The following is a 26,403-nucleotide window of genomic DNA, read 5'->3' as shown; positions in this document are numbered from 1 at the left end:
GAAGGTTCAACTCTGTGAGTTGAATGCACACATCATAAAGAAGTTTCAAAGAATGCTTCTGTCTAGGTTTTCTGTGAAGATATTTCCTTTTCCACCATAGGCCTCAAAGCACTCCAAATGAAAACTTGCAGATTCTACAAAAAGAGTGTTTCAAAACTGCTCTTTCAAAAGAAGTGTTCAACTCTGTGAGTTGGATTCATAGTACACAAAGCAGTTTCACAGAACGCTTCTGTTTAGTTTTTATGGGAAGATATTCCCGTTTCCAACGAAGGCCTGAAGGGGCTCCAAATATCCACTTGCAGATGCTGCAAAAAGACTCTTTCCAAACTGCTCCATGAAAAGGAAGGTTCAACTCTGTGAGTTGAAGGCACACATCATAAAAAAGTTTCAAAGAATGCTTCTGTCTAGGTTTTATGTGAAGATATTTCCTTTTCCACCATAGGCCTCAAAACGCTCCAAATGAACACTTGCAGATTCTACAAAAAGAGTGTTTCAAAACTGCTCTTTGAAAAGAAGTGTTCAACTCTGTGAGTTGGATTCATACTACACAAAGCAGTTTCACAGAACGCTTCTGTTTAGTTTTTATGGGAAGATATTCCCGTTTCCAACGAAGGCCTGAAGGGGCTCCAAATATCCACTTGCAGATGCTGCAAAAACAGAGTTTCAAAACTGATCTATCAAAAGGAAGGCTTCTCTCTCCGAGTTGAATGCACACATCATAAAGAGGTTTCTGAGAATGCTTCTGCCTGGTTTACAAGTGAATATATTTCCTTTTCCACCATAGGCCTCAAAGCGCTCCAAATGAACACTTGCAGATTCTACAAAAAGAGTGTTTCAAAACTGCTCTTTCAAAAGAAGTGTTCAACTCTGTGAGTTGGATTCATACTACACAAAGCAGTTTCACAGAACGCTTCTGTTTAGTTTTTATGGGAAGATATTCCCGTTTCCAACGAAGGCCTGAAAGGGCTCCAAATATCCACTTGCAGATGCTGCAAAGAGACTCTTTCCAAACTGCTCCATGAAAAGGAAGGTTCAACTCTGTGAGGTGAAGGCACACATCATAAAGAAGTTTCAAAGAATGCTTCTGTCTAGGTTTTATGTGAAGATATTTCCTTTTCCACCATAGGCCTCAAAACGCTCCAAAGGAACACTTGCAGATTCTACAAAAAGAGTGTTTCAAAACTGCTCTTTGAAAAGAAGTGTTCAACTCTGTGAGTTGGATTCATACTACACAAAGCAGTTTCACAGAACGCTTCTGTTTAGTTTTTATGGGAAGATATTCCCGTTTCCAACGAAGGCCTGAAGGGGCTCCAAATATCCACTTGCAGATGCTGCAAAAACAGAGTTTCAAAACTGCTCTATCAAAAGGAAGGCTTCTCTCTCCGAGTTGAATGGACACATCATAAAGAGGTTTCTGAGAATGCTTCTGCCTGGTTTACAAGTGAAGATATTTCCTTTTCCACCATAGGCCTCAAAGCGCTCCAAATGAACACTTGCAGATCCTACAAAAAGAGTGTTTCATAACTGCTCTAGCAAAGGAAAGGTTCAACTATGTGAGTTAAACACACACATCACAAAGCAGTTTGTGAGAATGCTTCTGTCCAGTTTTTATGGGAAGATATTCCCGTTTCTAAGGAAGGCCTGAAAGAGCTCCAAATATCCACTTGTAGATGCTGCAAAAAGACTCTTTCCAAACCTCTCCATGAAAAGGAAGGTTCAACTCTGTGAGTTGAATGCACACATCATAAAGAAGTTTCAAAGAATGCTTCTGTCTAGGTTTTATGTGAAGATATTTCCTTTTCCACCATAGGCCTCAAAGCACTCCAAATGAAAACTTGCAGATTCTACAAAAAGAGTGTTTCAAAACTGCTCTTTCAATAGAAGTGTTCAACTCTGTGAGTTGGATTCATACTACACAAAGCAGTTTCACAGAACGCTTTTGTTTAGTTTTTATGGGAAGATATTCCCGTTTCCAACGAAGGCCCGAAATGGCTCCAAATATCCACTTGCAGATGCTGCAAAAAGACTCTTTCCAATCTGCTCCATGAAAAGGAAGGTTCAACTCTGTGAGTTGAAGGCACACATCATAAAAAAGTTTCAAAGAATGCTTCTGTCTAGGTTTTATGTGAAGATATTTCCTTTTCCACCATAGGCCTCAAAGCGCTCCAAATGAACACTTGCAGATTCTACAAAGAGAGTGTTTCAAAACTGCTCTTTGAAAAGAAGTGTTCAACTCTGTGAGTTGGATTCATACTACACAAAGCAGTTTCACAGAACGCTTCTGTTTAGTTTTTATGGGAAGATATTCCCGTTTCCAACGAAGGCCTGAAGGGGCTCCAAATATCCACTTGCAGATGCTGCAAAAACAGAGTTTCAAAACTGCTCTATCAAAAGGAAGGCTTCTCTCTCCGAGTTGAATGCACAAATCATAAAGAGGTTTCTGAGAATGCTTCTGCCTGGTTTACAAGTGAAGATGTTTCCTTTTCCACCATAGGCCTCAAAGCGCTCCAAATGAACACTTGCAGATTCTACAAAAAGAGTGTTTCAAAACTGCTCTTTGAAAAGAAGTGTTCAACTCTGTGAGTTGGATTCATACTACACAAAGCAGTTTCACAGAACGCTTCTGTTTAGTTTTTATGGGAAGATATTCCCGTTTCCAACGAAGGCCTGAAAGGGCTCCAAATATCCACTTGCAGATGCTGCAAAGAGACTCTTTCCAAACTGCTCCATGAAAAGGAACGTTCAACTCTGTGAGGTGAAGGCACATATCATAAAGAAGTTTCAAAGAATGCTTCTGTCTAGGTTTTATGTGAACATATTTCCTTTTCCACCATAGGCCTCAAAACGCTCCAAATGAACACTTGCAGATTCTACAAAAAGAGTGTTTCAAAACTGCTCTTTGAAAAGAAGTGTTCAACTCTGTGAGTTGGATTCATACTACACAAAGCAGTTTCACAGAACGCTTCTGTTTAGTTTTCATGGGAAGATATTCCCGTTTCCAACGAAGGCCTGAAGGGGCTCCAAATATCCACTTGCAGATGCTGCAAAAACAGAGTTTCAAAACTGCTCTATCAAAAGGAAGGCTTCTCTCTCCGAGTTGAATGCACACATCATAAAGAGGTTTCTGAGAATGCTTCTGCCAGGTTTACAAGGGAAGATATTTCCTTTTCCACCATAGGCCTCAAATCGCTCCAAATGAACACTTGCAGATTCTACAAAAAGAGTGTTTCATAACTGCTCTAGCAAAGGAAAGGTTCAACTATGTGAGTTAAACACACACATCACAAAGCAGTTTGTGAGAATGCTTCTGTCCAGTTTTTATGGGAAGATATTCCCGTTTCTAACGAAGGCCTGAAAGAGCTCCAAATATCCACTTGCAGATGCTGCAAAAAGACTCTTTCCAAACCTCTCCATGAAAAGGAAGGTTCAACTCTGTGAGTTGAATGCACACATCATAAAGAAGTTTCAAAGAATGCTTCTGTCTAGGTTTTATGTGAAGATATTTCCTTTTCAACCATAGGCCTCAAAGCACTCCAAATGAACACTTGCAAATTCTACAAAAAGAGTGTTTCCAAACTACTCTTTCAAAAGAAGTGTTCAACTCTGTGAGTTGGATTCATACTACACAAAGCAGTTTCACAGAACGCTTCTGTTTAGTTTTTATGGGAAGATATTCCCGTTTCCAACGAAGGCCTGAAAGGGCTCCAAATATCCACTTGCAGATGCTGCAAAGAGACTCTTTCCAAACTGCTCCATGAAAAGGAAGGTTCAACTCTGTGAGGTGAAGGCACACATCATAAAGAAGTTTCAAAGAATGCTTCTGCCTGGTTTACAAGTGAAGATGTTTCCTTTTCCACCATAGGCCTCAAAGCGCTCCAAGTGAACACCTGCAGATACTACAAAAAGAGTGTTTCAAAACTGCTCTTTGAAAAGAAGTGTTCAACTCTGTGAGTTGGATTCATACTACACAAAGCAGTTTCACAGAACGCTTCTGTTTAGTTTTTATGGGAAGATATTCCCGTTTCCAACAAAGGCCTGAAGTGGCTCCAAATATCCACTTGCAGATGCTGCAAAAACAGAGTTTCAGAACTGCTCTATCAAAAGGAAGGCTTCTCTCTCCGAGTTGAATGCACACATCATAAAGAGGTTTCTGAGAATGCTTCTGCCTGGTTTACAAGTGAAGATATTTTCTTTTCCACCATAGGCCTCAAAGCGCTCCAAATGAACACTTGCAGATTCTACAAAAAGAGTGTTTCATAACTGCTCTAGCAAAGGAAAGGTTCAACTATGTGAGTTAAACACACACATCACAAAGCAGTTTGTGAGAATGCTTCTGTCCAGTTTTTATGGGAAGATATTCCCGTTTCTAACGAAGGCCTGAAAGAGCTCCAAATATCCACTTGCAGATGCTGCAAAAAGACTCTTTCCAAACCTCTCCATGAAAAGGAAGGTTCAACTCTGTGAGTTGAATGCACACATCATAAAGAAGTTTCAAAGAATGCTTCTGTCTAGGTTTTATGTGAAGATATTTCCTTTTCCACCATAGGCCTCAAAGCACTCCAAATGAAAACTTGCAGATTCTACAAAAAGAGTGTTTCAAAACTGCTCTTTGAAAAGAAGTGTTCAACTCTGTGAGTTGGATTCATACTACACAAAGCAGTTTCACAGAACGCTTCTGTTTAGTTTTTATGGGAAGATATTCCCGTTTCAAACGAAGGCCTGAAGGGGCTCCAAATATCCACTTGCAGATGCTGCAAAAACAGAGTTTCAAAACTGCTCTATCAAAAGGAAGGCTTCTCTCTCCGAGTTGAATGCCCACATCATAAAGAGGTTTCTGAGAATGCTTCTGCCTGGTTTACAAGTGAAGATATTTCCTTTTCCACCATAGGCCTCAAAGCGCTCCAAATGAACACTTGCAGATTCTACAAAAAGAGTGTTTCAAAACTGCTCTTTGAAAAGAAGTGTTGAACTCTGTGAGTTGGATTCATACTACACAAAGCAGTTTCACAGAACGCTTCTGTTTAGTTTTTATGGGAAGATATTCCCGTTTCCAACGAAGGCCTGAATGGGCTCCAAATATGCACTTGCAGATGCTGCAAAGAGACTCTTTCCAATCTGCTCCATGAAAAGGAAGGTTCAACTCTGTGAGGTGAAGGCACACATCATAAAGAAGTTTCAAAGAATGCTTCTGTCTAGGTTTTATGTGAAGATATTTCCTTTTCCACCATAGGCCTCAAAACGCTCCAAATGAACACTTGCAGATTCTACAAAAAGAGTGTTTCAAAACTGCTCTTTGAAAAGAAGTGTTGAACTCTGTGAGTTGGATCCATACTACACAAAGCAGTTTCACAGAACGCTTCTGTTTAGTTTTTATGGGAAGATATTCCCGTTTCCAACGAAGGCCTGAAGGGGCTCCAAATATCCACTTGCAGATGCTGCAAAAACAGAGTTTCAAAACTGCTCTATCAAAAGGAAGGCTTCTCTCTCCGAGTTGAATGCACACATCATAAAGAGGTTTCTGAGAATGCTTCTGCCTGGTTTACAAGTGAAGATATTTCCTTTTCCACCATAGGCCTCAAAGCGCTCCAAATGAACACTTGCAGATTCTACAAAAAGAGTGTTTCAAAACTGCTCTTTGAAAAGAAGTGTTCAACTCTGTGAGTTGGATTCATACTACACAAAGCAGTTTCACAGAACGCTTCTGTTTAGTTTTTATGGGAAGATATTCCCGTTTCCAACGAAGGCCTGAAGGGGCTCCAAATATCCACTTGCAGATGCTGCAAAAACAGAGTTTCAAAACTGCTCTATCAAAAGGAAGGCTTCTCTCTCCGAGTTGAATGCACACATCATAAAGAGGTTTCTGAGAATGCTTCTGCCTGGTTTACAAGTGAAGATATTTCCTTTTCCACCATAGGCCTCAAAGCGCTCCAAATGAACACTTGCAGATTCTACAAAGAGAGTGTTTCAAAACTGCTCTTTGAAAAGAAGTGTTGAACTCTGTGAGTTGGATTCATACTACACAAAGCAGTTTCACAGAACACTTCTGTTTAATTTTTATGGGAAGATATTCCCGTTTCCAACGAAGGCCTGAAAGGGCTCCAAATATCCACTTGCAGATGCTGCAAAGAGACTCTTTCCAAACTGCTCCATGAAAAGGACGGTTCAACTCTGTGAGGTGAAGGCACACATCATAAAGAAGTTTCAAAGAATGCTTCTGTCTAGGTTTTATGTGAAGATATTTCCTTTTCCACCATAGGCCTCAAAACGCTCCAAATGAAAACTTGCAGATTCTACAAAAAGAGTGTTTCAAAACTGCTCTTTGAAAAGAAGTGTTCAACTCTGTGAGTTGGATTCATACTACACAAAGCAGTTTCACAGAACGCTTCTGTTTAGTTTTTATGGGAAGATATTCCCGTTTCCAACTAAGGACTGAAGGGGCTCCAAATATCCACTTGCAGATGCTGCAAAAACAGAGTTTCAAAACTGCTCTATCAAAAGGAAGGATTCTCTCTCCGAGTTGAATGCACACATCCTAAAGAGGTTTCTGAGAATGCTTCTGCCTGGTTTACAAGTGAAGATATTTCCTTTTCCACCATAGGCCTCAAAGCGTTCCAATTGAACACTTGCAGATTCTACAAAGAGAGTGTTTCAAAACTGCTCTTTGAAAAGAAGTGTTGAACTCTGTGAGTTGGATTCATACTACACAAAGCAGTTTCACAGAACGCATCTGTTTAATTTTTATGGGAAGATATTCCCGTTTCCAACGAAGGCCTGAAAGGGCTCCAAATATCCACTTGCAGATGCTGCAAAGAGACTCTTTCCAAACTGCTCCATGAAAAGGAAGGTTCATCTCTGTGAGGTGAAGGCACACATCATAAAGAAGTTTCAAAGAATGCTTCTGTCTAGGTTTTATGTGAAGATATTTCCTTTTCCACCATAGGCCTCAAAACGCTCCAAATGAACCATGGCAGATTCTACAAAAAGAGTGTTTCAAAACTGCTCTTTGAAAAGAAGTGTTCAACTCTGTGAGTTGGATTCATACTACACAAAGCAGTTTCACAGAACGCTTCTGTTTAGTTTTTATGGGAAGATATTCCCGTTTCCAACGAAGGCCTGAAGGGGCTCCAAATATCCACTTGCAGATGCTGCAAAAACAGAGTTTCAAAACAGCTCTATCAAAAGGAAGGCTTCTCTCTCCGAGTTGAATGCACACATCATAAAGAGGTTTCTGAGAATGCTTCTGCCTGGTTTACAAGTGAAGATATTTCCTTTTCCACCATAGGCCTCAAAGCGCTCCAAATGAACACTTGCAGATTCTACAAAAAGAGTGTTTCAAAACTGCTCTTTCAAAAGAAGTGTTCAACTCTGTGAGTTGGATTCATACTACACAAAGCAGTTTCACAGAACGCTTCTGTTTAGTTTTTATGGGAAGATATTCCCGTTTCCAACGAAGGCCTGAAAGGGCTCCAAATATCCACTTGCAGATGCTGCAAAGAGACTCTTTCCAAACTGCTCCATGAAAAGGAAGATTCAACTCTGTGAGGTGAAGGCACACATCATAAAGACGTTTCAAAGAATACTTCTGTCTAGGTTTTATGTGAAGATATTTCCTTTTCCACCATAGGCCTCAAAACGCTCCAAATGAACACTTGCAGATTCTACAAAAAGAGTGTTTCAAAACTGCTCTTTGAAAAGAAGTGTTCAACTCTGTGAGTTGGATTCATACTACACAAAGCAGTTTCACAGAACGCTTCTGTTTAGTTTTTATGGGAAGATATTCCCGTTTCCAACAAAGGCTTGAAGGGGCTCCAAATATCCACTTGCGGATGCTGCAAAAACAGAGTTTCAAAACTGCTCTATCAAAAGGAAGGCTTCTCTCTCCTAGTTGAATGCACACATCATAAAGAGGTTTCTGAGAATGCTTCTGCCTGGTTTACAAGTGAAGATGTTTCCTTTTCCACCATAGGCCTCAAAGCGCTCCAAATGAACACTTGCAGATTCTACAAAAAGAGTGTTTCAAAACTGCTCTTTCAAAAGAAGTGTTCAACTCTGTGAGTTGGATTCATACTACACAAAGCAGTTTCACAGAACGCTTCTGTTTAGTTTTTATGGGAAGATATTCCCGTTTCCAACGAAGGCCTGAAACGGCTCCAAATATCCACTTGCAGATGCTGCAAAGAGACTCTTTCCAAACTGCTCCATGAAAAGGAAGGTTCAACTCTGTGAGGTGAAGGCACATATCATAAAGAAGTTTCAAAGAATGCTTCTGTCTAGGTTTTATGTGAAGATATTTCCTTTTCCACCATAGGCCTCAAAACGCTCCAAATGAACACTTGCAGATTCTACAAAAAGAGTGTTTCAAAACTGCTCTTTGAAAAGAAGTGTTCAACTCTGTGAGTTGGATTCATACTACACAAAGCAGTTTCACAGAACGCTTCTGTTTAGTTTTTATGGGAAGATATTCCCGTTTCCAACGAAGGCCTGAAGGGGCTCCAAATATCCACTTGCAGATGCTGCAAAAACAGAGTTTCAAAACTGCTCTATCAAAAGGAAGGCTTCTCTCTCCGAGTTGAATGCACACATCATAAAGAGGTTTCTGAGAATGCTTCTGCCTGGTTTACAAGTGAAGATATTTCCTTTTCCACCATAGGCCTCAAAGCGCTCCAAATGAACACTTGCAGATTCTACAAAAAGAGTGTTTCAAAACTGCTCTAGCAAAGGAAAGGTTCAACTATGTGAGTTAAACACACACATCACAAAGCAGTTTGTGAGAATGCTTCTGTCCAGTTTTTATGGGAAGATATTCCCGTTTCTAACGAAGACCTGAAAGAGCTCCAAATATCCACTTGCAGATGCTGCAAAAAGACTCTTTCCAAACCTCTCCATGAAAAGGAAGGTTCAACTCTGTGAGTTGAATGCACACATCATAAAGAAGTTTCAAAGAATGCTTCTGTCTAGGTTTTCTGTGAAGATATTTCCTTTTCCACCATAGGCCTCAAAGCACTCCAAATGAAAACTTGCAAATTCTACAAAAAGAGTGTTTCAAAACTGCTCTTTCAAAAGAAGTGTTCAACTCTGTGAGTTGGATTCATACTACACAAAGCAGTTTCACAGAACGCTTCTGTTTAGTTTTTATGGGAAGATATTCCCGTTTCCAACGAAGGCCTGAAAGGGCTCCAAATATCCACTTGCAGATGCTGCAAAAAGACTCTTTCCAAACTGCTCCATGAAAAGGAAGGTTCAACTCTGTGAGTTGAAGGCACACATCATAAAAAAGTTTCAAAGAATGCTTCTGTCTAGGTTTTATGTGAAGATATTTACTTTTCCACCATAGGCCTCAAAGCGCTCCAAATGAACACTTGCAGATTCTACAAAGAGAGTGTTTCAAAACTGCTCTTTGAAAAGAAGTGTTCAACTCTGTGAGTTGGATTCATACTACACAAAGCAGTTTCACAGAACGCTTCTGTTTAGTTTTTATGGGAAGATATTCCCGTTTCCAACGAAGGCCTGAAGGGGCTCCAAATATCCACTTGCAGATGCTGCAAAAACAGAGTTTCAAAACTGCTCTATCAAAAGGAAGGCTTCTCTCTCCGAGTTGAATGCACACATCATAAAGAGGTTTCTGAGAATGCTTCTGCCTGGTTTACAAGTGAAGATGTTTCCTTTTCCACCATAGGCCTCAAAGCGCTCCAAATGAACACTTGCAGATTCTACAAAAAGAGTGTTTCAAAACTGCTCTTTGAAAAGAAGTGTTCAACTCTGTGAGTTGGATTCATACTACACAAAGCAGTTTCACAGAACGCTTCTGTTTAGTTTTTATGGGAAGATATTCCCGTTTCCAACGAAGGCCTGAAAGGGCTCCAAATATCCACTTGCAGATGCTGCAAAGAGACTCTTTCCAAACTGCTCCATGAAAAGGAAGGTTCAACTCTGTGAGTTGAAGGCACACATCATAAAAAAGTTTCAAAGAATGCTTCTGTCTAGGTTTTATGTGAAGATATTTCCTTTTCCACCATAGGCCTCAAAGCGCTCCAAATGAACACTTGCAGATTCTACAAAGAGAGTGTTTCAAAACTGCTCTTTGAAAAGAAGTGTTCAACTCTGTGAGTTGGATTCATACTACACAAAGCAGTTTCACACAACGCTTCTGTTTAGTTTTTATGGGAAGATATTCTCGTTTCCAACGAAGGCCTGAAGGGGCTCAAAATATCCACTTGCAGATGCTGCAAAAACAGAGTTTCAAAACGGCTCTATCAAAAGGAAGGCTTCTCTCTCCGAGTTGAATGCACACATCATAAAGAGGTTTCTGAGAATGCTTCTGCCTGGTTTACAAGTGAAGATGTTTCCTTTTCCACCATAGGCCTCAAAGCGCTCCAAATGAACACTTGCAGATTCTACAAAAAGAGTGTTTCAAAACTGCTCTTTGAAAAGAAGTGTTCAACTCTGTGAGTTGGATTCATACTACACAAAGCAGTTTCACAGAACGCTTCTGTTTAGTTTTTATGGGAAGATATTCCCGTTTCCAACAAAGGCCTGAAGTGGCTCCAAATATCCACTTGCAGATGCTGCAAAAACAGAGTTTCAAAACTGCTCTATCAAAAGGAAGGCTTCTCTCTCCGAGTTGAATGCACACATCATAAAGAGGTTTCTGAGAATGCTTCTGCCTGGTTTACAAGTGAAGATATTTTCTTTTCCACCATAGGCCTCAAAGCGCTCCAAATGAAAACTTGCAGATTCTACAAAAAGAGTGTTTCATAACTGCTCTAGCAAAGGAAAGGTTCAACTATGTGAGTTAAACACACACATCACAAAGCAGTTTGTGAGAATGCTTCTGTCCAGTTTTTATGGGAAGATATTCCCGTTTCTAACGAAGGCCTGAAAGAGCTACAAATATCCACTTGCAGATGCTGCAAAAAGACTCTTTCCAAACCTCTCCATGAAAAGGAAGGTTCAACTCTGTGAGTTGAATGCACACATCATAAAGAAGTTTCAAAGAATGCTTCTGTCTAGGTTTTATGTGAAGATATTTCCTTTTCCACCATAGGCCTCAAAGCACTCCAAATGAAAACTTGCAGATTCTACAAAAAGAGTGTTTCAAAACTGCTCTTTGAAAAGAAGTGTTCAACTCTGTGAGTTGGATTCATACTACACAAAGCAGTTTCACAGAACGCTTCTCTTTAGTTTTTATGGGAAGATATTCCCGTTTCCAACGAAGGCCTTAAGGGGCTCCAAATATCCACTTGCAGATGCTGCAAAAACAGAGTTTCAAAACTGCTCTATCAAAAGGAAGGCTTCTCTCTCCGAGTTGAATGCCCACATCATAAAGAGGTTTCTGAGAATGCTTCTGCCTGGTTTACAAGTGAAGATATTTCCTTTTCCACCATAGGCCTCAAAGCGCTCCAAATGAACACTTGCAGATTCTACAAAAAGAGTGTTTCAAAACTGCTCTTTGAAAAGAAGTGTTGAACTCTGTGAGTTGGATTCATACTACACAAAGCAGTTTCACAGAACGCTTCTGTTTAGTTTTTATGGGAAGATATTCCCGTTTCCAACGAAGGCCTGAATGGGCTCCAAATATGCACTTGCAGATGCTGCAAAGAGACTCTTCCCAAACTGCTCCATGAAAAGGAAGGTTGAACTCTGTGAGGTGAAGGCACACATCATAAAGAAGTTTCAAAGAATGCTTCTGTCTAGGTTTTATGTGAAGATATTTCCTTTTCCACCATAGGCCTCAAAACGCTCCAAATGAACACTTGCAGATTCTACAAAAAGAGTGTTTCAAAACTGCTCTTTGAAAAGAAGTGTTGAACTCTGTGAGTTGGATCCATACTACACAAAGCAGTTTCACAGAACGCTTCTGTTTAGTTTTTATGGGAAGATATTCCCGTTTCCAACGAAGGCCTGAAGGGGCTCCAAATATCCACTTGCAGATGCTGCAAAAACAGAGTTTCAAAACTGCTCTATCAAAAGGAAGGCTTCTCTCTCCGAGTTGAATGCACACATCATAAAGAGGTTTCTGAGAATGCTTCTGCCTGGTTTACAAGTGAAGATATTTCCTTTTCCACAATAGGCCTCAAAGCGCTCCAAATGAACACTTGCAGATTCTACAAAAAGAGTGTTTCAAAACTGCTCTTTGAAAAGAAGTGTTCAACTCTGTGAGTTGGATTCATACTACACAAAGCAGTTTCACAGAACGCTTCTGTTTAGTTTTTATGGGAAGATATTCCCGTTTCCAACGAAGGCCTGAAGGGGCTCCAAATATCCACTTGCAGATGCTGCAAAAACAGAGTTTCAAAACTGCTCTATCAAAAGGAAGGCTTCTCTCTCCGAGTTGAATGCACACATCATAAAGAGGTTTCTGAGAATGCTTCTGCCTGGTTTAAAAGTGAAGATATTTCCTTTTCCACCATAGGCCTCAAAGCGCTCCAAATGAACACTTGCAGATTCTACAAAGAGAGTGTTTCAAAACTGCTCTTTGAAAGGAAGTGTTGAACTCTGTGAGTTGGATTCATACTACACAAAGCAGTTTCACAGAACACTTCTGTTTAATTTTTATGGGAAGATATTCCCGTTTCCAACGAAGGCCTGAAAGGGCTCCAAATATCCACTTGCAGATGCTGCAAAGAGACTCTTTCCAAACTGCTCCATGAAAAGGAAGGTTCAACTCTGTGAGGTGAAGGCACACATCATAAAGAAGTTTCAAAGAATGCTTCTGTCTAGGTTTTATGTGAAGATATTTCCTTTTCCACCATAGGCCTCAAAACGCTCCAAATGAAAACTTGCAGATTCTACAAAAAGAGTGTTTCAAAACTGCTCTTTGAAAAGAAGTGTTCAACTCTGTGAGTTGGATTCATACTACACAAAGCAGTTTCACAGAACGCTTCTGTTTAGTTTTTATGGGAAGATATTCCCGTTTCCAACTAAGGACTGAAGGGGCTCCAAATATCCACTTGCAGATGCTGCAAAAACAGAGTTTCAAAACTGCTCTATCAAAAGGAAGGATTCTCTCTCCGAGTTGAATGCACACATCCTAAAGAGGTTTCTGAGAATGCTTCTGCCTGGTTTACAAGTGAAGATATTTCCTTTTCCACCATAGGCCTCAAAGCGTTCCAATTGAACACTTGCAGATTCTACAAAGAGAGTGTTTCAAAACTGCTCTTTGAAAAGAAGTGTTGAACTCTGTGAGTTGGATTCATACTACACAAAGCAGTTTCACAGAACGCATCTGTTTAATTTTTATGGGAAGATATTCCCGTTTCCAACGAAGGCCTGAAAGGGCTCCAAATATCCACTTGCAGATGCTGCAAAGAGACTCTTTCCAAACTGCTCCATGAAAAGGAAGGTTCATCTCTGTGAGGTGAAGGCACACATCATAAAGAAGTTTCAAAGAATGCTTCTGTCTAGGTTTTATGTGAAGATATTTCCTTTTCCACCATAGGCCTCAAAACGCTCCAAATGAACCATGGCAGATTCTACAAAAAGAGTGTTTCAAAACTGCTCTTTGAAAAGAAGTGTTCAACTCTGTGAGTTGGATTCATACTACACAAAGCAGTTTCACAGAACGCTTCTGTTTAGTTTTTATGGGAAGATATTCCCGTTTCCAACGAAGGCCTGAAGGGGCTCCAAATATCCACTTGCAGATGCTGCAAAAACAGAGTTTCAAAACTGCTCTATCAAAAGGAAGGCTTCTCTCTCCGAGTTGAATGCACACATCATAAAGAGGTTTCTGAGAATGCTTCTGCCTGGTTTACAAGTGAAGATGTTTCCTTTTCCACCATAGGCCTCAAAGCGCTCCAAATGAACACTTGCAGATTCTACGAAAAGAGTGTTTCAAAACTGCTCTTTCAAAAGAAGTGTTCAACTCTGTGAGTTGGATTCATAGTACACAAAGCAGTTTCACAGAACGCTTCTGTTTAGTTTTTATGGGAAGATATTCCCGTTTCCAACGAAGGCCTGAAACGGCTCCAAATATCCACTTGCAGATGCTGCAAAGAGACTCTTTCCAAACTGCTCCATGAAAAGGAAGGTTCAACTCTGTGAGGTGAAGGCACATATCATAAAGAAGTTTCAAAGAATGCTTCTGTCTAGGTTTTATGTGAAGATATTTCCTTTTCCACCATAGGCCTCAAAACGCTCCAAATGAACACTTGCAGATTCTACAAAAAGAGTGTTTCAAAACTGCTCTTTGAAAAGAAGTGTTCAACTCTGTGAGTTGGATTCATACTACACAAAGCAGTTTCACAGTACGCTTCTGTTTAGTTTTTATGGGAAGATATTCCCGTTTCCAACGAAGGCCTGAAGGGGCTCCAAATATCCACTTGCAGATGCTGCAAAAACAGAGTTTCAAAACTGCTCTATCAAAAGGAAGGCTTCTCTCTCCGAGTTGAATGCACACATCATAAAGAGGTTTCTGAGAATGCTTCTGCCTGGTTTACAAGTGAAGATATTTCCTTTTCCACCATAGGCCTCAAAGCGCTCCAAATGAACACTTGCAGATTCTACAAAAAGAGTGTTTCAAAACTGCTCTAGCAAAGGAGAGGTTCAACTATGTGAGTTAAACACACACATCACAAAGCAGTTTGTGAGAATGCTTCTGTCCAGTTTTTATGGGAAGATATTCCCGTTTCTAACGAAGACCTGAAAGAGCTCCAAATATCCACTTGCAGATGCTGCAAAAAGACTCTTTCCAAACCTCTCCATGAAAAGGAAGGTTCAACTCTGTGAGTTGAATGCACACATCATAAAGAAGTTTCAAAGAATGCTTCTGTCTAGGTTTTCTGTGAAGATATTTCCTTTTCCACCATAGGCCTCAAAGCACACCAAATGAAAACTTGCAGATTCTACAAAAAGAGTGTTTCAAAACTGCTCTTTCAAAAGAAGTGTTCAACTCTGTGAGTTGGATTCATAGTACACAAAGCAGTTTCACAGAACGCTTCTGTTTAGTTTTTATGGGAAGATATTCCCGTTTCCAACGAAGGCCTGAAGGGGCTCCAAATATCCACTTGCAGATGCTGCAAAAAGACTCTTTCCAAACTGCTCCATGAAAAGGAAGGTTCAACTCTGTGAGTTGAAGGCACACATCATAAAAAAGTTTCAAAGAATGCTTCTGTCTAGGTTTTATGTGAAGATATTTCCTTTTCCACCATAGGCCTCAAAGCGCTCCAAATGAACACTTGCAGATTCTACAAAGAGAGTGTTTCAAAACTGCTCTTTGAAAAGAAGTGTTCAACTCTGTGAGTTGGATTCATACTACACAAAGCAGTTTCACAGAACGCTTCTGTTTAGTTTTTATGGGAAGATATTCCCGTTTCCAACGAAGGCCTGAAGGGGCTCCAAATATCCACTTGCAGATGCTGCAAAAACAGAGTTTCAAAACTGCTCTATCAAAAGGAAGGCTTCTCTCTCCGAGTTGAATGCACACATCATAAAGAGGTTTCTGAGAATGCTTCTGCCTGGTTTACAAGTGAAGATATTTCCTTTTCCACCATAGGCCTCAAAGCGCTCCAAATGAACACTTGCAGATTCTACAAAAAGAGTGTTTCAAAACTGCTCTTTGAAAAGAAGTGTTCAACTCTGTGAGTTGGATTCATACTACACAAAGCAGTTTCACAGAACGCTTCTGTTTAGTTTTTATGGGAAGATATTCCCGTTTCCAACGAAGGCCTGAAAGGGCTCCAAATATCCACTTGCAGATGCTGCAAAGAGACTCTTTCCAAACTGCTCCATGAAAAGGAAGGTTCAACTCTGTGAGGTGAAGGCACATATCATAAAGAAGTTTCAAAGAATGCTTCTGTCTAGGTTTTATGTGAACATATTTCCTTTTCCACCATAGGCCTCAAAACGCTCCAAATGAACACTTGCAGATTCTACAAAAAGAGTGTTTCAAAACTGCTCTTTGAAAAGAAGTGTTCAACTCTGTGAGTTGGATTCATACTACACAAAGCAGTTTCACAGAACGCTTCTGTTTAGTTTTCATGGGAAGATATTCCCGTTTCCAACGAAGGCCTGAAGGGGCTCCAAATATCCACTTGCAGATGCTGCAAAAACAGAGTTTCAAAACTGCTCTATCAAAAGGAAGGCTTCTCTCTCCGAGTTGAATGCACACATCATAAAGAGGTTTCTGAGAATGCTTCTGCGTGGTTTACAAGTGAAGATATTTCCTTTTCCACCATAGGCCTCAAATCGCTCCAAATGAACACTTGCAGATTCTACAAAAAGAGTGTTTCATAACTGCTCTAGCAAAGGAAAGGTTCAACTATGTGAGTTAAACACACACATCACAAAGCAGTTTGTGAGAATGCTTCTGTCCAGTTTTTATGGGAAGATATTCCCGTTTCTAACGAAGGCCTGAAAGAGCTCCAAATATCCACTTGCAGATCCTGCAAAAAGACTCTTTCCAAACCTCTCCATGAAAAGGAAGGTTCAACTCTGTGAGTTGAATGCACACATCATAAAGTAGTTTCAAAGAATGCTTCTGTCTAGGTTTTATGTGAAGATATTTCCTTTTCAACCATAGGCCTCAAAGCACTCCAAATGAACACTTGCAGATTCTACAAAAAGAGTGTTTCCAAACTACTCTTTCAAAAGAAGTGTTCAACTCTGTGAGTTGGATTCATACTACACAAAGCAGTTTCACAGAACGCTTCTGTTTAGTTTTTATGGGAAGATATTCCCGTTTCCAACGAAGGCCTGAAAGGGCTCCAAATATCCACTTGCAGATGCTGCAAAGAGACTCTTTCCAAACTGCTCCATGAAAAGGAAGGTTCAACTCTGTGAGGTGAAGGCACACATCATAAAGAAGTTTCAAAGAATGCTTCTGTCTAGGTTTTATGTGAAGATATTTCCTTTTCCACCGTAGGCCTCAAAACGCTCCAAATGAACACTTGCAGATTCTACAAAAAGAGTGTTTCAAAACTGCTCTTTGAAAAGAAGTGTTCAACTCTGTGAGTTGGATTCATACTACACAAAGCAGTTTCACAGAACGCTTCTGTTTAGTTTTTATGGGAAGATATTCCCGTTTCCAACGAAGGCCTGAAGGGGCTCCAAATATCCACTTGCAGATGCTGCAAAAACAGAGTTTCAAAACTGCTCTATCAAAAGGAAGGCTTCTCTCTCCGAGTTGAATGCACACATCATAAAGAGGTTTCTGAGAATGCTTCTGCCTGGTTTACAAGTGAATATATTTCCTTTTCCACCATAGGCCTCAAAGCGCTCCAAATGAACACTTGCAGATTCTACAAAAAGAGTGTTTCAAAACTGCTCTTTCAAAAGAAGTGTTCAACTCTGTGAGTTGGATTCATACTACACAAAGCAGTTTCACAGAACGCTTCTGTTTAGTTTTTATGGGAAGATATTCCCGTTTCCAACGAAGGCCTGAAAGGGCTCCAAATATCCACTTGCAGATGCTGCAAAGAGACTCTTTCCAAACTGCTCCATGAAAAGGAAGGTTCAACTCTGTGAGGTGAAGGCACACATCATAAAGAAGTTTCAAAGAATGCTTCTGTCTAGGTTTTATGTGAAGATATTTCCTTTTCCACCATAGGCCTCAAAACGCTCCAAAGGAACACTTGCAGATTCTACAAAAAGAGTGTTTCAAAACTGCTCTTTGAAAAGAAGTGTTCAACTCTGTGAGTTGGATTCATACTACACAAAGCAGTTTCACAGAACGCTTCTGTTTAGTTTTTATGGGAAGATATTCCCGTTTCCAACGAAGGCCTGAAGGGGCTCCAAATATCCACTTGCAGATGCTGCAAAAACAGAGTTTCAAAACTGCTCTATCAAAAGGAAGGCTTCTCTCTCCGAGTTGAATGGACACATCATAAAGAGGTTTCTGAGAATGCTTCTGCCTGGTTTACAAGTGAAGATATTTCCTTTTCCACCATAGGCCTCAAAGCGCTCCAAATGAACACTTGCAGATCCTACAAAAAGAGTGTTTCATAACTGCTCTAGCAAAGGAAAGGTTCAACTATGTGAGTTAAACACACACATCACAAAGCAGTTTGTGAGAATGCTTCTGTCCAGTTTTTATGGGAAGATATTCCCGTTTCTAAGGAAGGCCTGAAAGAGCTCCAAATATCCACTTGTAGATGCTGCAAAAAGACTCTTTCCAAACCTCTCCATGAAAAGGAAGGTTCAACTCTGTGAGTTGAATGCACACATCATAAAGAAGTTTCAAAGAATGCTTCTGTCTAGGTTTTATGTGAAGATATTTCCTTTTCAACCATAGGCCTCAAAGCACTCCAAATGAACACTTGCAGATTCTACAAAAAGAGTGTTTCCAAACTACTCTTTCAAAAGAAGTGTTCAACTCTGTGAGTTGGATTCATACTACACAAAGCAGTTTCACAGAACGCTTCTGTTTAGTTTTTATGGGAAGATATTCCCGTTTCCAACGAAGGCCTGAAAGGGCTCCAAATATCCACTTGCAGATGCTGCAAAGAGACTCTTTCCAAACTGCTCCATGAAAAGGAAGGTTCAACTCTGTGAGGTGAAGGCACACATCATAAAGAAGTTTCAAAGAATGCTTCTGCCTGGTTTACAAGTGAAGATGTTTCCTTTTCCACCATAGGCCTCAAAGCGCTCCAAGTGAACACCTGCAGATTCTACAAAAAGAGTGTTTCAAAACTGCTCTTTGAAAAGAAGTGTTCAACTCTGTGAGTTGGATTCATACTACACAAAGCAGTTTCACAGAACGCTTCTGTTTAGTTTTTATGGGAAGATATTCCCGTTTCCAACAAAGGCCTGAAGTGGCTCCAAATATCCACTTGCAGATGCTGCAAAAACAGAGTTTCAGAACTGCTCTATCAAAAGGAAGGCTTCTCTCTCCGAGTTGAATGCACACATCATAAAGAGGTTTCTGAGAATGCTTCTGCCTGGTTTACAAGTGAAGATATTTTCTTTTCCACCATAGGCCTCAAAGCGCTCCAAATGAACACTTGCAGATTCTACAAAAAGAGTGTTTCATAACTGCTCTAGCAAAGGAAAGGTTCAACTATGTGAGTTAAACACACACATCACAAAGCAGTTTGTGAGAATGCTTCTGTCCAGTTTTTATGGGAAGATATTCCCGTTTCTAACGAAGGCCTGAAAGAGCTCCAAATATCCACTTGCAGATGCTGCAAAAAGACTCTTTCCAAACCTCTCCATGAAAAGGAAGGTTCAACTCTGTGAGTTGAATGCACACATCATAAAGAAGTTTCAAAGAATGCTTCTGTCTAGGTTTTATGTGAAGATATTTCCTTTTCCACCATAGGCCTCAAAGCACTCCAAATGAAAACTTGCAGATTCTACAAAAAGAGTGTTTCAAAACTGCTCTTTGAAAAGAAGTGTTCAACTCTGTGAGTTGGATTCATACTACACAAAGCAGTTTCACAGAACGCTTCTGTTTAGTTTTTATGGGAAGATATTCCCGTTTCAAACGAAGGCCTGAAGGGGCTCCAAATATCCACTTGCAGATGCTGCAAAAACAGAGTTTCAAAACTGCTCTATCAAAAGGAAGGCTTCTCTCTCCGAGTTGAATGCCCACATCATAAAGAGGTTTCTGAGAATGCTTCTGCCTGGTTTACAAGTGAAGATATTTCCTTTTCCACCATAGGCCTCAAAGCGCTCCAAATGAACACTTGCAGATTCTACAAAAAGAGTGTTTCAAAACTGCTCTTTGAAAAGAAGTGTTGAACTCTGTGAGTTGGATTCATACTACACAAAGCAGTTTCACAGAACGCTTCTGTTTAGTTTTTATGGGAAGATATTCCCGTTTCCAACGAAGGCCTGAATGGGCTCCAAATATGCACTTGCAGATGCTGCAAAGAGACTCTTTCCAATCTGCTCCATGAAAAGGAAGGTTCAACTCTGTGAGGTGAAGGCACACATCATAAAGAAGTTTCAAAGAATGCTTCTGTCTAGGTTTTATGTGAAGATATTTCCTTTTCCACCATAGGCCTCAAAACGCTCCAAATGAACACTTGCAGATTCTACAAAAAGAGTGTTTCAAAACTGCTCTTTGAAAAGAAGTGTTGAACTCTGTGAGTTGGATCCATACTACACAAAGCAGTTTCACAGAACGCTTCTGTTTAGTTTTTATGGGAAGATATTCCCGTTTCCAACGAAGGCCTGAAGGGGCTCCAAATATCCACTTGCAGATGCTGCAAACACAGAGTTTCAAAACTGCTCTATCAAAAGGAAGGCTTCTCTCTCCGAGTTGAATGCACACATCATAAAGAGGTTTCTGAGAATGCTTCTGCCTGGTTTACAAGTGAAGATATTTCCTTTTCAACCATAGGCCTCAAAGCGCTCCAAATGAACACTTGCAGATTCTACAAAAAGAGTGTTTCAAAACTGCTCTTTGAAAAGAAGTGTTCAACTCTGTGAGTTGGATTCATACTACACAAAGCAGTTTCACAGAACGCTTCTGTTTAGTTTTTATGGGAAGATATTCCCGTTTCCAACGAAGGCCTGAAGGGGCTCCAAATATCCACTTGCAGATGCTGCAAAAACAGAGTTTCAAAACTGCTCTATCAAAAGGAAGGCTTCTCTCTCCGAGTTGAATGCACACATCATAAAGAGGTTTCTGAGAATGCTTCTGCCTGGTTTACAAGTGAAGATATTTCCTTTTCCACCATAGGCCTCAAAGCGTTCCAATTGAACACTTGCAGATTCTACAAAGAGAGTGTTTCAAAACTGCTCTTTGAAAAGAAGTGTTGAACTCTGTGAGTTGGATTCATACTACACAAAGCAGTTTCACAGAACGCATCTGTTTAATTTTTATGGGAAGATATTCCCGTTTCCAACGAAGGCCTGAAAGGGCTCCAAATATCCACTTGCAGATGCTGCAAAGAGACTCTTTCCAAACTGCTCCATGAAAAGGAAGGTTCATCTCTGTGAGGTGAAGGCACACATCATAAAGAAGTTTCAAAGAATGCTTCTGTCTAGGTTTTATGTGAAGATATTTCCTTTTCCACCATAGGCCTCAAAACGCTCCAAATGAACCATGGAAGATTCTACAAAAAGAGTGTTTCAAAACTGCTCTTTGAAAAGAAGTGTTCAACTCTGTGAGTTGGATTCATACTACACAAAGCAGTTTCACAGAACGCTTCTGTTTAGTTTTTATGGGAAGATATTCCCGTTTCCAACGAAGGCCTGAAGGGGCTCCAAATATCCACTTGCAGATGCTGCAAAAACAGAGTTTCAAAACAGCTCTATCAAAAGGAAGGCTTCTCTCTCCGAGTTGAATGCACACATCATAAAGAGGTTTCTGAGAATGCTTCTGCCTGGTTTACAAGTGAAGATATTTCCTTTTCCACCATAGGCCTCAAAGCGCTCCAAATGAACACTTGCAGATTCTACAAAAAGAGTGTTTCAAAACTGCTCTTTCAAAAGAAGTGTTCAACTCTGTGAGTTGGATTCATACTACACAAAGCAGTTTCACAGAACGCTTCTGTTTAGTTTTTATGGGAAGATATTCCCGTTTCCAACGAAGGCCTGAAAGGGCTCCAAATATCCACTTGCAGATGCTGCAAAGAGACTCTTTCCAAACTGCTCCATGAAAAGGAAGATTCAACTCTGTGAGGTGAAGGCACACATCATAAAGACGTTTCAAAGAATACTTCTGTCTAGGTTTTATGTGAAGATATTTCCTTTTCCACCATAGGCCTCAAAACGCTCCAAATGAACACTTGCAGATTCTACAAAAAGAGTGTTTCAAAACTGCTCTTTGAAAAGAAGTGTTCAACTCTGTGAGTTGGATTCATACTACACAAAGCAGTTTCACAGAACGCTTCTGTTTAGTTTTTATGGGAAGATATTCCCGTTTCCAACAAAGGCTTGAAGGGGCTCCAAATATCCACTTGCGGATGCTGCAAAAACAGAGTTTCAAAACTGCTCTATCAAAAGGAAGGCTTCTCTCTCCGAGTTGAATGCACACATCATAAAGAGGTTTCTGAGAATGCTTCTGCCTGGTTTACAAGTGAAGATGTTTCCTTTTCCACCATAGGCCTCAAAGCGCTCCAAATGAACACTTGCAGATTCTACAAAAAGAGTGTTTCAAAACTGCTCTTTCAAAAGAAGTGTTCAACTCTGTGAGTTGGATTCATACTACACAAAGCAGTTTCACAGAACGCTTCTGTTTAGTTTTTATGGGAAGATATTCCCGTTTCCAACGAAGGCCTGAAAGGGCTCCAAATATCCACTTGCAGATGCTGCAAAGAGACTCTTTCCAAACTGCTCCATGAAAAGGAAGGTTCAACTCTGTGAGGTGAAGGCACACATCATAAAGAAGTTTCAAAGAATGCTTCTGTCTAGGTTTTATGTGAAGATATTTCCTTTTCCACCATAGGCCTCAAAACGCTCCAAAGGAACACTTGCAGATTCTACAAAAAGAGTGTTTCAAAACTGCTCTTTGAAAAGAAGTGTTCAACTCTGTGAGTTGGATTCATACTACACAAAGCAGTTTCACAGAACGCTTCTGTTTAGTTTTTATGGGAAGATATTCCCGTTTCCAACGAAGGCCTGAAGGGGCTCCAAATATCCACTTGCAGATGCTGCAAAAACAGAGTTTCAAAACTGCTCTATCAAAAGGAAGGCTTCTCTCTCCGAGTTGAATGGACACATCATAAAGAGGTTTCTGAGAATGCTTCTGCCTGGTTTACAAGTGAAGATATTTCCTTTTCCACCATAGGCCTCAAAGCGCTCCAAATGAACACTTGCAGATCCTACAAAAAGAGTGTTTCATAACTGCTCTAGCAAAGGAAAGGTTCAACTATGTGAGTTAAACACACACATCACAAAGCAGTTTGTGAGAATGCTTCTGTCCAGTTTTTATGGGAAGATATTCCCGTTTCTAAGGAAGGCCTGAAAGAGCTCCAAATATCCACTTGTAGATGCTGCAAAAAGACTCTTTCCAAACCTCTCCATGAAAAGGAAGGTTCAACTCTGTGAGTTGAATGCACACATCATAAAGAAGTTTCAAAGAATGCTTCTGTCTAGGTTTTATGTGAAGATATTTCCTTTTCAACCATAGGCCTCAAAGCACTCCAAATGAACACTTGCAGATTCTACAAAAAGAGTGTTTCCAAACTACTCTTTCAAAAGAAGTGTTCAACTCTGTGAGTTGGATTCATACTACACAAAGCAGTTTCACAGAACGCTTCTGTTTAGTTTTTATGGGAAGATATTCCCGTTTCCAACGAAGGCCTGAAAGGGCTCCAAATATCCACTTGCAGATGCTGCAAAGAGACTCTTTCCAAACTGCTCCATGAAAAGGAAGGTTCAACTCTGTGAGGTGAAGGCACACATCATAAAGAAGTTTCAAAGAATGCTTCTGCCTGGTTTACAAGTGAAGATGTTTCCTTTTCCACCATAGGCCTCAAAGCGCTCCAAGTGAACACCTGCAGATTCTACAAACAGAGTGTTTCAAAACTGCTCTTTGAAAAGAAGTGTTCAACTCTGTGAGTTGGATTCATACTACACAAAGCAGTTTCACAGAACGCTTCTGTTTAGTTTTTATGGGAAGATATTCCCGTTTCCAACAAAGGCCTGAAGTGGCTCCAAATATCCACTTGCAGATGCTGCAAAAACAGAGTTTCAGAACTGCTCTATCAAAAGGAAGGCTTCTCTCTCCGAGTTGAATGCACACATCATAAAGAGGTTTCTGAGAATGCTTCTGCCTGGTTTACAAGTGAAGATATTTTCTTTTCCACCATAGGCCTCAAAGCGCTCCAAATGAACACTTGCAGATTCTACAAAAAGAGTGTTTCATAACTGCTCTAGCAAAGGAAAGGTTCAACTATGTGAGTTAAACACACACATCACAAAGCAGTTTGTGAGAATGCTTCTGTCCAGTTTTTATGGGAAGATATTCCCGTTTCTAACGAAGGCCTGAAAGAGCTCCAAATATCCACTTGCAGATGCTGCAAAAAGACTCTTTCCAAACCTCTCCATGAAAAGGAAGGTTCAACTCTGTGAGTTGAATGCACACATCATAAAGAAGTTTCAAAGAATGCTTCTGTCTAGGTTTTATGTGAAGATATTTCCTTTTCCACCATAGGCCTCAAAGCACTCCAAATGAAAACTTGCAGATTCTACAAAAAGAGTGTTTCAAAACTGCTCTTTGAAAAGAAGTGTTCAACTCTGTGAGTTGGATTCATACTACACAAAGCAGTTTCACAGAACGCTTCTGTTTAGTTTTTATGGGAAGATATTCCCGTTTCAAACGAAGGCCTGAAGGGGCTCCAAATATCCACTTGCAGATGCTGCAAAAACAGAGTTTCAAAACTGCTCTATCAAAAGGAAGGCTTCTCTCTCCGAGTTGAATGCCCACATCATAAAGAGGTTTCTGAGAATGCTTCTGCCTGGTTTACAAGTGAAGATATTTCCTTTTCCACCATAGGCCTCAAAGCGCTCCAAATGAACACTTGCAGATTCTACAAAAAGAGTGTTTCAAAACTGCTCTTTGAAAAGAAGTGTTGAACTCTGTGAGTTGGATTCATACTACACAAAGCAGTTTCACAGAACGCTTCTGTTTAGTTTTTATGGGAAGATATTCCCGTTTCCAACGAAGGCCTGAATGGGCTCCAAATATGCACTTGCAGATGCTGCAAAGAGACTCTTTCCAATCTGCTCCATGAAAAGGAAGGTTCAACTCTGTGAGGTGAAGGCACACATCATAAAGAAGTTTCAAAGAATGCTTCTGTCTAGGTTTTATGTGAAGATATTTCCTTTTCCACCATAGGCCTCAAAACGCTCCAAATGAACACTTGCAGATTCTACAAAAAGAGTGTTTCAAAACTGCTCTTTGAAAAGAAGTGTTGAACTCTGTGAGTTGGATCCATACTACACAAAGCAGTTTCACAGAACGCTTCTGTTTAGTTTTTATGGGAAGATATTCCCGTTTCCAACGAAGGCCTGAAGGGGCTCCAAATATCCACTTGCAGATGCTGCAAACACAGAGTTTCAAAACTGCTCTATCAAAAGGAAGGCTTCTCTCTCCGAGTTGAATGCACACATCATAAAGAGGTTTCTGAGAATGCTTCTGCCTGGTTTACAAGTGAAGATATTTCCTTTTCAACCATAGGCCTCAAAGCGCTCCAAATGAACACTTGCAGATTCTACAAAAAGAGTGTTTCAAAACTGCTCTTTGAAAAGAAGTGTTCAACTCTGTGAGTTGGATTCATACTACACAAAGCAGTTTCACAGAACGCTTCTGTTTAGTTTTTATGGGAAGATATTCCCGTTTCCAACGAAGGCCTGAAGGGGCTCCAAATATCCACTTGCAGATGCTGCAAAAACAGAGTTTCAAAACTGCTCTATCAAAAGGAAGGCTTCTCTCTCCGAGTTGAATGCACACATCATAAAGAGGTTTCTGAGAATGCTTCTGCCTGGTTTACAAGTGAAGATATTTCCTTTTCCACCATAGGCCTCAAAGCGTTCCAATTGAACACTTGCAGATTCTACAAAGAGAGTGTTTCAAAACTGCTCTTTGAAAAGAAGTGTTGAACTCTGTGAGTTGGATTCATACTACACAAAGCAGTTTCACAGAACGCATCTGTTTAATTTTTATGGGAAGATATTCCCGTTTCCAACGAAGGCCTGAAAGGGCTCCAAATATCCACTTGCAGATGCTGCAAAGAGACTCTTTCCAAACTGCTCCATGAAAAGGAAGGTTCATCTCTGTGAGGTGAAGGCACACATCATAAAGAAGTTTCAAAGAATGCTTCTGTCTAGGTTTTATGTGAAGATATTTCCTTTTCCACCATAGGCCTCAAAACGCTCCAAATGAACCATGGAAGATTCTACAAAAAGAGTGTTTCAAAACTGCTCTTTGAAAAGAAGTGTTCAACTCTGTGAGTTGGATTCATACTACACAAAGCAGTTTCACAGAACGCTTCTGTTTAGTTTTTATGGGAAGATATTCCCGTTTCCAACGAAGGCCTGAAGGGGCTCCAAATATCCACTTGCAGATGCTGCAAAAACAGAGTTTCAAAACAGCTCTATCAAAAGGAAGGCTTCTCTCTCCGAGTTGAATGCACACATCATAAAGAGGTTTCTGAGAATGCTTCTGCCTGGTTTACAAGTGAAGATATTTCCTTTTCCACCATAGGCCTCAAAGCGCTCCAAATGAACACTTGCAGATTCTACAAAAAGAGTGTTTCAAAACTGCTCTTTCAAAAGAAGTGTTCAACTCTGTGAGTTGGATTCATACTACACAAAGCAGTTTCACAGAACGCTTCTGTTTAGTTTTTATGGGAAGATATTCCCGTTTCCAACGAAGGCCTGAAAGGGCTCCAAATATCCACTTGCAGATGCTGCAAAGAGACTCTTTCCAAACTGCTCCATGAAAAGGAAGATTCAACTCTGTGAGGTGAAGGCACACATCATAAAGACGTTTCAAAGAATACTTCTGTCTAGGTT

Source organism: Pongo pygmaeus, chromosome 20 (genome assembly GCF_028885625.2).
Source record: "Pongo pygmaeus isolate AG05252 chromosome 20, NHGRI_mPonPyg2-v2.0_pri, whole genome shotgun sequence".
NCBI lineage: Eukaryota > Metazoa > Chordata > Mammalia > Primates > Hominidae > Pongo > Pongo pygmaeus.
This window is presented reverse-complemented; position numbering follows the sequence as displayed.